The sequence below is a fragment of the Lycium ferocissimum genome, chromosome 7 (genome assembly GCF_029784015.1).
Source record: "Lycium ferocissimum isolate CSIRO_LF1 chromosome 7, AGI_CSIRO_Lferr_CH_V1, whole genome shotgun sequence".
Taxonomy (NCBI): domain Eukaryota; kingdom Viridiplantae; phylum Streptophyta; class Magnoliopsida; order Solanales; family Solanaceae; genus Lycium; species Lycium ferocissimum.
In genome coordinates this window covers 24,873,051-24,887,304 of record NC_081348.1, presented here as the reverse complement: position 1 = coordinate 24,887,304, position 14,254 = coordinate 24,873,051, and positions in this window count along the sequence as shown.

The window sequence follows — 14,254 nt, the reverse complement described above, 5'->3', positions numbered from 1 at the left end:
TGATCTATTCGTCTTGGCATTAAGGTCAAGGCAGGCTATCTCTTCCATTTAAAATGTGAATGAACATTATTTCTCTACTAAAATTAGTTGGGATAAAACCCGCAAGGGTAAGGTCGGTTGGTTGGTTAGGGGTTTTCGTAATGGAGGTCTCAAGTTAAACCCCCGCCATGACAAAAGGATTTTTTGCGCTTAGGTCGAGCTCGTCGCAAGCTTGCCTTAGTACGGTTACCTCTCTGTGTGGTTTGCGAGGTATTGCATGAAGCCGGTTTACCCGCGCGCGCCCAAATGGGTAGCGGCTGCGGGTTTGTATGTCATCAAAAAAAAAAAAAAAAAAATTAGTTGGGATAAGTGATACTTATGCAAATCTAATACTGCAGGGCCTTTGAAGGACTCGATATTATGAGATCTCAAGGCTCAAATTGTAATCAGACTGCCATCACAATAGCTGCTTATAAGAGAAAATCAGTTTTAGTGAGTACGACTTGCGAACTTTATATCCAAAAACAAGATGTAAACTTTGGAAAATATATATATATATAATTTATTTTTTTGATTTTTTTGTGGAGTTGTCTCTTCACAAGTTCTTACTAGTCAAGGAAAACTAAGTGATAGTTCATATTTAGTTTTGCTAGAAAGAAGGGGATGCAATAAGAATTAATTCATTCTAGGATTCCCATTGAAAGAAAAGGCAAGAGGTAAAAAAAAAAAATTGATAATTAACGTGTAGTCTTATTCCTAAAAGAATTAAATTTCATTTGACAAAGGACATATATATATATATATATATATATATATATATATATATATATATATATATATATATATATATAGGTAAAAGAAATTGAGGGTGAAATAGTGTTTCAGAAGTTTTCTCTAGTCAATTATACATGTATAGAAAAAAATTTGGGGGTCAATTTGTGCATCAAAACTATTGAACACGATAAGTTTCCAAAAAGAGTACGCATCAACGAATATTTTCATACCCTCTCTAAATCAATTATATTACCTAAATATTCACCTAATTTTGATCAATCAACAAAATTAAGTGATTAACTGGTCCCGGAGAGAGAATGATACTTAATTAAAATACACAATAAAAGCACTGGCTAGCAGGTATTTGGAATCCTGAAGCAATTGGCCAGACAAATGGACCTCTCGAGATTACATATAGCCTTTTAGGATTAGTGTATGAAGTATAAAGTAATTAACTGTACTAATCACACTATTATTTTACACTAAATGAGCTCATTTTTTAAGTAAAGTTGTAATACCGACATCTGTCACCCAGCGCACCCAAAATGTGGTTACGGCCTGTTTGGGAACCCACGTATTGTGGGCATGTTTTTTATTTTATATTCGTAACGAGTTTTATTGGTTGTATGATTTTGGGACCACTTTTGAGCATGACTTCAGCTTTTCAGTTTTAGTTTCCGCACAACACAAACTTTGCATAATTCTATTTCAACTGCAAGCCCTCTGTCTATAAATTAAATAGTATTTTTTTTTATATAGTTTTGAGTATATTTAGCAAATTTATGATTTAGTCATAGCGGAGCAGGGAGTAGGAGATAGAAAATTGCTTGAATGTATTTTGAAGTCAGCCATTCTTTTCTTCAAAAAGTTTTGTTATTTACAACTCTATATTGTCTAAATTTACTTCATCATCACATTTGAGACAACGTAGTGTTTCAGGAAAAACTATTTCAACACCTATTACATATATAAAAAGTATTCTTAATATCTCGTAATTTTCAACATGTCATATCAACTTCTATTATTAGAGCGTGTGAATATGATAAATTGAAAATTTTAAAAATAAAGAATTTGCAAATACAAAAATATGTTAGAATGATATACATTAAATGAAACATAAAGAGTACATTCATATTCTTCTTAATTTGCTTTTCCCCTCAATTTTCAAGGTTTAATTGATTAACTTTCGAAAAAAAATTGAGGAGAAACTAGTCCACCTTCTGAAATAAAAATTTGAATACTACTATGAATAACTTTTCTTAACAGTATGGACAAAAGAATAAAAAGATAAACTTTTTTTTTCATTTTTTGAGAAAAAGAGAGCTGCAACTTTTTTCTTTCGCCCCTTTGCTTCTCCTTTTTTACGTCAAGAATCTAGGGCAATAATATTAGGGTTGGTCAGGTGACGAAATTACCGACGGATATTTCGCTTACCTGAATCTAGAGCAATCAACTTTTAGTCTTGACATGTTCACAAAATTATTAGTTTAACTTTTTAAAGAAAAATAGTATAGTATTATATTTGAGGAACTTACAAGAGGATATTTACTTTTACCATATCCCACGTCGTGATAGGATTATGTTTGAATTAATCCAATGATCCCTAATAGCATGCGTAATTCCTTTCTAATATATTTTTAATACTTAAAATAGTGTAATCTTTTTGTTTTTTTCGTTGAAAATATGATATTTTATATATAAATGTCAATGTGCATCCATACAAAAATTAAAGATCAAGAACGATCTAGAATTGAATCATTTCCCAGTATCCACATTTCTCTTTTTTATTTAGAAAATCCGATGTGTTCGGAATAGCAGAAAAAACTCTCAAAAAATGCTTGGCTGCAACTATTTTAACTTTAATAACATCAGTGAGTGCAATCTATCCTGTCCTTGTGCCAAACAAGAAAGGAAGGAAAAAATTAAACAAAAAAGGGTACAAGTAATGGCAGAGCCACATAAATTGGACGGTGGTCAGTTGAATACCCTTTGTCGAAAAATTATAATATATCTAGAAAATTATAGGAAAATTATAGGAGTACTTCTTATATAGGTAGTAACCACTAGTATAAGTAGTGACCTATTTCGGATCTAAATTTAAGAAAGTCTTTCTTCTGGAAATAGAAGTATCTCCATCAGAAACCATTGTGTTACTATTTCAGGAAGAAAAAAAAAAATAGTACTATTTCATATAGAACTCAAGAAAAGAAAGCAATATGAGCAGATGTTCATTAGGTGAAGAAATGTCTGCCATGGATACTGAACATAGTACAATTTTCTTACCTCCACAAGCCACAATGAATAAAAAGGAAGCTCAGAGAGTTTTCACATCACAAAAACAGCTACTCCATATAGTACTAAATGATCATTAGAGAACCAATGCGTTTGCTATATGTCATTGGAACGTACTCCTCTTGATATTGATTTTTGACCCTTTCTTTTTTGGGGCTTTCACGTATCAATTCTGAGCCTGATTAATTTGGAATTGCGTAACATAAGACCTATTAAAAGACAAAACATTTCATATTTATCTCATTGCAATCCTTAACGATATAATATTTGCTATCCGAACAGGGTTTTATCATTGCACTCTTTAATTTCCTTTTATACATCCCATTTCCCTATTTTGGGGTAAGTTCTTTCTTCCTGAAATAAAAGTAATCTCCATCAGAAACCTTTGTGTTACTATTTCAGGAATAAAATAGTAGTTCATATAGAGGATATTCGAGCAAAGAAAGCAAGATGTGCAGACGTTCATTAAGTGAAGAAATGTCTGCCATGGATACTGAACATAGTACGATCTTCTTACCTCCACAAGACACAATAAACACCGTAAAAAGAAAGCACAGAGAGTCTTCACATCACAAAAACAGCTACTCCATATAGTACTAAACGATCATTAGAGAGTTCGGAACCAAAATGCCCCCAAAAAAATCACTTTGAACCAAAATACCCTAATAAAAAAAAAAATTACAAAACTATCTTTAGCGCAGTAATTTACTGCTCTAAAGCAGTTCACGGATACGAGCTGTTAATCGCTTACATGCGCAACATTTTTCTACGATATAGAAGTCGTTAAAAAAAAATCTATAACGCAATAAAATCTTGCGTTATAGAAACGATGACTCCAAAAAAAAAAAATTGGCCAACTTTATTTTTTGCAACACTTAGTGTTTTTTTTCATACTTTGACCAATGATTGGTCGTGTGTCAAGATTCCGAAACGTCAATATTTTATATAGAGCCCGATATTTTTTTATGCGTACAATAATGTAGGCTCAATACATCAAGGATACGTAAACGTTCGGATCGTCATTTACGGATTGAAAAGGTGCCCGAAGTAAGTTTTATTTGTAAATTTTACGTTTAAGTGCTCTATATACATAGACGTCCATTTTTGTTTGAAGACTTGTTGTCATTAGCTTAAGGTTTTTTATTTTTAGGGTTTAGATTTATTGAAAATAAAGCCGTTGCCATAAGGTTTTTAACTGCTTTAGCGCAGTAAATACTGCGCTAAAGAATATATATATTTTTTTGTATAGCGTAGTAAAATAGCGAGCACTAAAAAAAAAAATTTGCTAATTTTTTTTTTGCAACACGTAGTGTGTTTTTTCATACTTTAACCACAATTAGTCGTGTTCAAGACTCCGAAACGTCAATATTTTATATAGAACCTGATATTTTTTTCTGCGTACAATAATGTAGGCTCAATACATCAAGGATACGTATACGTTTGGATAGTTATTTTAGGGGTTGAAAAGGTGTCCGGCGGTTTTGTTTGAAAAAACTTAGTGTTTGACCTGTAGGTTATTTTAGTCAACTTTATATGTCGAGAAAATTAGTCAGCTTTATTTTCAAAAATTGAAATCGCAGAAGTGAAATTGACATTTGCAGCTACATTATCCCGGGATTTTTACGTTGAAATCTATCGCGTATCATCATCTTATAAGTAAATAAAACTGAAAATTTCAGGCCAATTTGGGGAAAAATTGAAATTGAATGAGATAAATGTGTTTTTTTAAAAATCGGCTCGGCCAAGATCTTTGGCAAAATCTCAAAAAATACGCAAGTTCAAAAAAAAAAAAAAAACGCTCAAAACGGACATCCGAGCAAGAAAGTTATAGCCATCTAAAGTTTGACTACTTTACAACTAGTTTTTCTCCTATATTTTTTAGAATTATATTTATATTCAAAATAAAGTTATGTCTTGATTAAAAAATAACACGCTTAAATCAAAACCTTAAAAAATAAAACATTTAAACCTTAAACAAAACTACCTTAAAAAATAAAACACTTAAACCTTAAACAAAACTTTTCAACCCCTAAAACGACGATCCGAATGTTTACGTATCCTTGATGTATTGAGCCTACATTATATTACTCAAAAAAAAAAAAATCGGGTTCTATATAAAATATTGACGTTTCGGAGTCTTGACACACGACTAATCGTTGGATGAAAAAAACACTAAGCGCTGCAAAGAAAATATTTATTAAAATAAGATGTTGCGATCTTTTTATGGAAAAAAACACTAAGTTCCTTAAGTGTGTTATTTTTTAATGCGCAACTTTCTTTCGAATATGTTGCAAAAAAAAAAAATCGCGTAAATCGGACGTCCGAGCGCAAAAAATCGCGTATATTCGAAATAAAGTTACGCTTTAAAAAATAACACACTTAAATCTAAACCCTAAAAATAAAAAAATTTGAGCTAATGACAATAAGTCTTCAAACAAAAATGGACGTCTATATATATAAAACACTTAAACCTAAAGTTTACAAACAAAACTTACTTCGAGCACCTTTTCAATCCCAAAAATGACGATCCGAACGTTTATATATTCTTGATGTATTAAGCCTACATTATTGTACGCAGAAAAAAATATCAGGTTCTATATAAAATATTGACGTTTCGGAGTCTTGACACACGATTAATCATTGATCAAAGTATGAAAAAAACACTAAGTGTTTCAAAAAATAAAGTTGGCCAATTTTTTTTTTTTTGTACAAGCTACGGCAAAGAATATTTCTTGCGTTATAGATTTTTTTTTTTTAACGAATTTCTATAACATAAGTAAAATATTGCGCTAAGGCGAACAACTCCGTCTCGTGAACCCTTTGGCAATGTAAATTACTATGCTAAAGGTAATTTATTAACATTTTTTTTATTGAGATATTTTGATTCAAAATAATTTTTTAGGGGCATTTTGGTTCCGGACTCATCATTAGAGAACCAATGCGTTTGCTATATCTCATTGGAACGTACTCTTGACACTGACTTTTGTCCCTTTCTTTTTTGGGGTTTTTACCCGTATCAATTTTGAGTCCCCATTAATTTGAAATTACGTGGCACAAGACTTATTAAAATACATAGCACTCCATATCAATCTTACCGCAATCCTTAACGATAGAATATTAGCTATCCAAATAGGGTTTTATCATTGCACTCTTTAAATTTCTTTTTACATCCCATTTTCCTATGTTGGGGTAAGTTAATAGGATTACCAAAACTAGCAGAAAAGAGGTTTTGGTCTTACAATAACAAATGATTACTTCCCTTGCTTGACTATGTCTTCAGTCCTTTCAAGAAGTTAACAAGTTAAATTTTAATAAGAACTTGAATGTTTACATTGGACTATATTAACTTATGATGATAAAGCGATTTAATGAGGTTAAAAATGCAAAAATTAATCATGATTAAGTGACAACAGAGTATTGACAAACTTAAAAGAACAAAAATTGCTCTGAAGTATATTTAAGAAACTATATTATATTAGACCTACTTCATATACAAGAGATTTTTTAGAAAAATATCTCAATTGTTCATGTGTTTGCTGACATGACTCTTAAATTACATATGTCATTTATTTGGGCAATGACTAAAAACTAGTAGTACTATGTTTGTTAAGGCGGAGAAAAGTAACAAATGCTATAATACAAAAGGATAAAATGGTGACACCTTTTCCCTGCTTTTACGGTGGATAAAATCAAATTATTGAAATGTTAACCCACACTTGACCAAACTTTAAAGGTCCAAAGTAAAAAAAAATTGCATGCAAAGTTTGTTAAACGTGAAATTTTGTTCATGAATCGAAAGTTCAAGATCACTCACCTTTAAAATTACTCTCATAAATCACCAGTTAAACTGATTACGAACTTTAATAAATTAGCAACGCTTGTGATAACAATCTCTCCTGACCTAATTGTGCCAAAGAAAAAAAAAAAAAAAAAAAAAAGGTAGAGAATCAAACATAGGGTATAAGTACTAACCTACTTCGGATCTAAATTTAGAAATATCTTTCCGCCAAAAATAGAACTAATACCCCAATAAAACCTTTCTGTTCCTATCTCTGAAAAAAAAAATAGCATTCCCTACTTTTCATAGTGAGGATATATTCGAGAAAAAGGAACAGAAAAAAGGCAGTATATGTGTAGATGATTAATGAAGTGAAGAAGTGTATGCCATAAACAAAAAAAAAATAAAAAAAATAAATTAAAAAAAAAATAAAAAAAATATATATATATATATATATATATATATATATATATATATATATATATATATGCCATTGGTCATATTCAGAAATAGTGCGCTTTTATCTCACCTCCACAAGCCACAATAAAGGAATTAAATACTCCAGAATTTTCACAAGTCAATTCCTCAAATAGTCATTGAATTTGTATAAAAGTCCCACTAAATTAATTTTTGAATTTTTTCAAACTATGCTCATGGAAAAAATAATTTATTTTTGGACATAAGACCCCTTAACCCATTTTTAAATTATAAAAGTCATTTGAATACTTCTACTTTATTTTCAAAATGTGAAGAATATTAATTTGAATGGTAGTAGAACTAAGCACGGTGCTTAACTGTAGATTTTTTAACTGGTTGTAAATAATTTTCCCTGATATATAAATCTTTCAATTATCTAGAGAAATATTTCTTATTTTTATTTTCTTGGAGATGAACTTGTAGTATTTTGAATTAATTTAAGTTTTATAAATAAGTTATTACAATTAATATAAACATTTTATATTTTTTGAAAACATATATATATATAGCTAATTGTAAAAATATTTTCATTTTTACAAAGTAGTTATCCAACACGATTTTTTTCCTTGAGAAAATTTATCCAAATATTCCACCAATAAAGAAAGCTTATTCTACTTTTTACAAACTGGATATATTCTCATTTGTTTCAATTATGTCCAAGCACTTTCATTCAAGAAATGTTTAACTTCCGGCTTTGAGCAATAGAAAAATATCAAAATAATTCAAAAGAAGTTGATGTAACAAAGAAAACCTTATAGCATACTTAAAGTTAGAATGATTATATTGTTTTATAATTATAGCTTGAAATATTACTTTGAATATTGCTATTTTATTGTTAAAACATGAACAATATTAATTTGAACAAGAATTTTGGAGTATCGAAAAATTGAGCCCATTTAATAGGTTTTACAATGTATATATGGGTTAAGGGGCCTTACGTCTAAAAATGGATTGGTTTACTTTATTGAAAACAAGAACATAGTTTAATGACCTTATTATCGTAAAAAAAAAACTTTAGTAAGACTTTTCTACGAATTTAATGGTCATTCGAGGAATTGGCTCAATTTTCACATCACTAAAACTGAGTCAGTATATAAGAGAAGCAATAGTCCGCAACTTAAATGATCCAAAAAGTGGGTGTGGGTACCAAAATAACCCATTAAAAAAAAGTGACCAAAGTGCCTTTTGCTCACTAATTTAGTGCGCAATAGGACTAAACTGTAACTTTACAGTTAGGTCCTATTGCGTACTAAATTAGTGCGCAAAAGGGGTTATTTCATTTTCCCCACACTTCTGTAATTTCAAAGTTTTGAAGTTTCACGTTTTTTCTATATTTTGACCAAAGATTAGTCATGTTTCAAAACGTCGGAATATCAATATTTTATATAGAATCTGATATCTTTTTCTGCAAACAATAATGTAGGCTCAATACATCAAGTATGCGTAAACGTTTGGATCGTCGTTTAGGGGTTGTAAAGGGCCCCGAAGTAAGTTTTGTTTGTTTGGAAACTTGTTATCTTTAGGTTTAAAGTATTTTATTTTATAAGGTTTTGATATAAGCATTTTATTATTAAGTCAAGGCATTACATTATTAAGGATATGTCGAGATTTTTTTTTTTTTGCCGTTCATAATTCAAGACAATTCGAATACATCAAGAAGAATTAAAATACATTGATAATTCAAGGCAATTCCAATACATCAAGAAGGATTAAAATACATTCATAATTCAAGACAATCTTCAACCACGAGAGGCTCTTCCACTACGAGAGGTTCTTCCATCACCAGAGGTACTTGCACCACCACGGCCCCGTAGGTGACACAAACGCTTATCATGGCCAAACTCCTTACACGTCGAGCACCTTCGAGAGTATGTCCTATCCAGAACATCCATTTATTGGGAATCCGAGTTCGTGCGTTAACATGAATTTTATGGATATACTCCTTGTTAGCATCATTGAAATGGCTCGTTTGGCCAATAAGATTGATCACCAAGTGGGTAGAAACCTCCGGCATATGCTTTAAGATAATTTTCGACATTGTATTCGGATGCCACATAAGTGGATACCGTTTTTCCCATTGCCTCGAAACACTTGATGGCATGAGAACACGGCATGTGGTATGATTGCCACTTACCACAATTACACATTTTCGTTCTCTCATAAACGGTATGCAGGTTTCCTTAACCTTGGTAATAACCTATCCAGACTTCATACACACGTTCAAAGATAGTTATACTCTACCATATGGTGTAGCTCACATTTTTTCCTATAATGCTTGAATATTTGTGCAGGTTTTGGCATCAATCTCCCACCATCTGCTAATATGGCTCTGGCATGTCTTGTTCTAGTGGCAAATCGCTCCACAACTTGCTTGAAAGTCATTCTCACCATTGCAGTAACGGGCAGTCCCCGAGCAGATTATAGCAAACCATTGAATGACTCCAAGTTGTTTGTTGTTATCATCCCCCATCTCCTGCCTCCATCCGTATGTAATGTCTATTTCTCAACCTTGATATCCTTCAACCAATTATAAGCTATTGGATTCACAGTCTTGATTATCTCCATCCGTATAAGAAACTTGTTATGTTGATGCTCCATTGTAGCCACCCACATCAATTTGTTTAGTGTGTTGTTTCCAAATTTTGTTTGGAAATTTACTTTTATGTGCCTTAAACAAAATCGATGGTTAGCAAAGGGAGGCTGCCACCCTGACAAATTAGACATACTGCGTAATATGGGTTGATGTCTATCAGATAGCACCCATATGCCCATACGATCCTTAATAACATATCGCCTCAAATGTGTCAAAAAATCCCCCATGTGTCGTTGCTTTCGTTAGGGCAATGGCGAAAGCAAGAGGGAATATCGATCCATTAGCATCCATCCCTATTGCAATCAGTAGCTTGATGTCGTATACCTCGTACACATATATGCCATCTATGGATATCACTGGCCGGTAATGAGCAAAACCATCAATGCATGGTTTGAATGTCCAAAACACAAAATTGAAAATATTACCAGCAACGAGCTTCCACTCTACAACAATACCAGGATTGAATTTCTGTAGAGCTGCCATATACCTCAACAACTACTGGAAAGAGCCCTCCTATATACCATAAATCATCTCAAAAGCCCGCCTACGGTCCGAGATATCCCTTTCTCTTGCTTATTATTTTACGATATGTTTCCTTAACGTTTCTAATGCAATCTTTGATGGATACATGGAGAAGTTTACAAATAACATTTAGCAATGATATGATAATTTAATTGATGCCAAAATTATAATGAACTTGATCGAATAGCTTACCTTGGGGTTTCGACAACGTGAACAAGAAACACTTGAGCAATCATATTTGTATCTAAATTAAAATGGTCTGCTTGATTCTCTCCCATATCACAAGTGTGACGTGGGTAGAATTTTGTGATAATCCACATCCTATCATGCTTAACAATACCATGAAGCATCTATTGACAACCTTGATACTGTCGTCTGCAAACCAGTCTCAAGATCTTTCGGGTTGAATCATCAACTTTAAACTCCCTCATTCCCTGGTATGTATAAATTTTGACCACCCTTTGCAATGCCTTTTTGGATTCGAACATCATGCCTTTTGCAAGGTCAACTTTATCCCTTACAAGATCGATCGGTTCTTTCCACAATTTATGGCGAATTAGATCATCTTCTCTAGTGTAGACGAAGGCATTAGGACGACCTTAAAGATTGTCAAGATATGGAATCATGTCAGAATGCCACTGCATTGGGCTTTCGGCCATCAGTTCTTGTTAGTTAATTGGGCTTTCGACCATTGGTTCTTGCTGGTTTGGCCGACTTTGCATCATTTCTACTAATTGTAGTTATTGCATATTAGGAATAACAACAACCTCATCATCATCATCACCGTTGGACTCCTCTGCATTCGGTATATCATCGCTATCACTCGATGATGTTTCCATATAATTAGGATAATCATCACCATCAAGTAAAGGGCTCTTCCTACACGAAAAATAAGTAATATATTTTAAATACCAACATCAAAATAGATATGGATTATTTAATATCAAGGTGATGAACCTACCGATAGTGTTCACTATTGTCAGGGTTTGAAGAAGGAACAACTGCACCGAAATCAACATTTGGTGCCACTGCCGAGTTTTGTGTGTAATTTTCACTACAGAGACAGTTCAAGTATTGTAAATACTAAACATCAAAACACCTACGTTATTTAATTAATAAAAAGTATACCAATAATCAGCAACTCCGAACTGAGGGGATTGCCCAATATTACTTATATCAAGTGTATAACCCTTAAAAAGAGACAAAAAAACATTACTATTACCATAAATATAATAAAATAAACATGTGATACTACACAAAATTATAATTTGAAAATGGATTTTTACCAATTTTCACCGTAATTTTGATTAAATTGCTAGCTTAGAGTCTCCAAAGGGCACTTGACCACTCAAAATGTCTCTATAAGAACTCAGGTCCGTATAAGTGTTAACATGAGTAGGCTGGACTTGAGGGACTTCCTGACGACTGTGAGGTATCCTTTTAACATACATTTCAAGAACATTGGTGTTGACTAACTGCCTATATTCTTCCGGCACCATCAAATAGTTCGTCAAAGAGTCATCATCATCGATAGTCCACTCACCATAAAGCACTAAACCTTGTGCTTATAGGGTTGTTGGGTATCTGCCTACTATAGATAAGTCACATTCACAATCAGTTTTCATTCTTCTGTGTAAGGCATTGAGTAATGTTTGGTAATCCAATGTAGTTGGAAACTTAACATGGGCTTTTGGTTTATTACTGTAACGAACAATATTATTTTCACAAAGTATCTCTCCATCCCAAAATAAAGAAACCTTAACAGTTGAAGGGAGAGAAAACATTTTTTTATGAACTTTGGAGTTTGGTTTTTTTTTTCAAGAATGTGAAAAACGATGACTTAAACTTATGAAATGGATGAGTGTTTACCTCATCCAAAAATAATATTAAATAGAAAAAACTTGAGCGTTTGAAAGCGTCTGAAATCTCAATATTTTGCGCATATAAATGCTGCGCAATATAAGTGTTGTCACATCAAATATCTGAAATCTCAATATTTTTGCGCAATATAAGTGTGTCATGGTGTTGTCACATCAAGTATCTGAAATCTCAATATTTTGCGCATATAAATGTTACGCAATATAAATATGTCATATAAAGCGTCTGAAATTGAGCATGGTGTTGTCACATCAAGTATGTGAAAACTCAATAATTTGCGCAATATAAATGTGTCATATAAAGCGTCTGAAATTGGGCATGATGTTGTCACATCAAGTATGTGAAAACTCAATATTTTGTGCATATAAATGTTGCGCAATATAAGTGTGTCATATAAAGCGTCTGAAATTGAGCATGGTGTTGTCACATCAAGTATCTGAAATCTCAATATTTTGGGTATATAAATGTTGCGCAATATAAGTGTGTCATATAAATCGTCTAAAATTGAGCATATATGGTGTTGTCACATCAGGGAGTAGTATAAAACAGGAATGATGAACAACTAGCATTCACAGTAAAACAAGTTATTATGGCATTTTGGAACCAATTTTCTGATATTGGTTCTATTACATGTTTTACCCCAAGAACATATTCGAAGCAATGGTTAGGACATAAGAACTGGATAAGGATGATTTTAAATACCCAAATAACCCGAACCACAGATACAATCAAGAATACAATAGTACAATGAGAGCTGAGTGGAATTGGCGTGTTAGGGAGGTTGAAATGCTAGAACAAAACTTGAGGGCACTCGGACTCAAACGTCCAAAAAGTCGTGCTACGTCAATGCCTCGTGGTACACCATAAGAGTTCAATTTTGCTCTTAACTGTTTTCGCGAAGAGAACAATCGGATGAAAATATGTTGCCTCAGGGTAGAATATAGTCAATAAGGTTACGTCAGATTTAGATCCAAGTGGGATTCGGACTGTGAGATGTCCGATGAAGATGAATCCCCGTGATCCTATTAATATTTTTTATAATAAAGTAAGTAGATAGGGTTATAAGGAGGACCCCAAGTGTACTTAGGGTTTTTCAACTATATAAGTAGCATTTCATTTGTTATTAAACTACAACATATTCAATGTCGAGTAGTAGAAATCTATATTGGTCGGTATTCCTTCCAAATGATTCGAATAGTAGTGGTGATGAAAGTTCAAATCATAGCAGCTATTCCGATGAATCGAGTTTTCTTGATAACAATGAATTCGTGCTAGACGATTTGAAGCCCCACCTTTTAATAGAGCGTAATGACGATTTTTGCAACGTGAAATATTCAGATCCACGAGAATATTATTGCGGATTACGCCGAGAATGGGCATATCGACAAGCCGAATCAGAACGTCTTGTTCGTGACTTGGAAAATCTCCACGCTCAAATCCCAATAAGGTTCTCAATGACCATGCTCGAGTAGGTACACACACTTGCGAGCTTGCCGTACAAAGGATTAGAAAAGAAAACAACAGAATACTAGCAAGACGTTGCATATTTTACATGCTAAAGTTGGCCGATGAACAAGCATCGTCAACAGGTAGAGAACTAACATCTACAGAAAGAAGATATGTCTTAAGAAATCCAAAATATTGTTTTGAGGACGATATTGAGGACTTATATTCTGATGATGATTAGGGGTTATTTTGGTTTAGTATCTTAGTTTGTGGGTCATTTAAGTTTCGGACTCATGAGGTTAATTTGTATTTTTAATATATTATGAAGTCATCAATTTAAAAATTTTTAGTATGTTTTTAATCTTCTTTGATTGTTATCGTCTATTATTAATTTATATAAGCTTCTTGGAGTTAATAATACATAAAAAGTTCAACAATTCACATTTAAAGAAAATACAGATAAATTAGTACATAAAAGGTGCCGATTACATAATACGTGAAAACGTACAACTAGT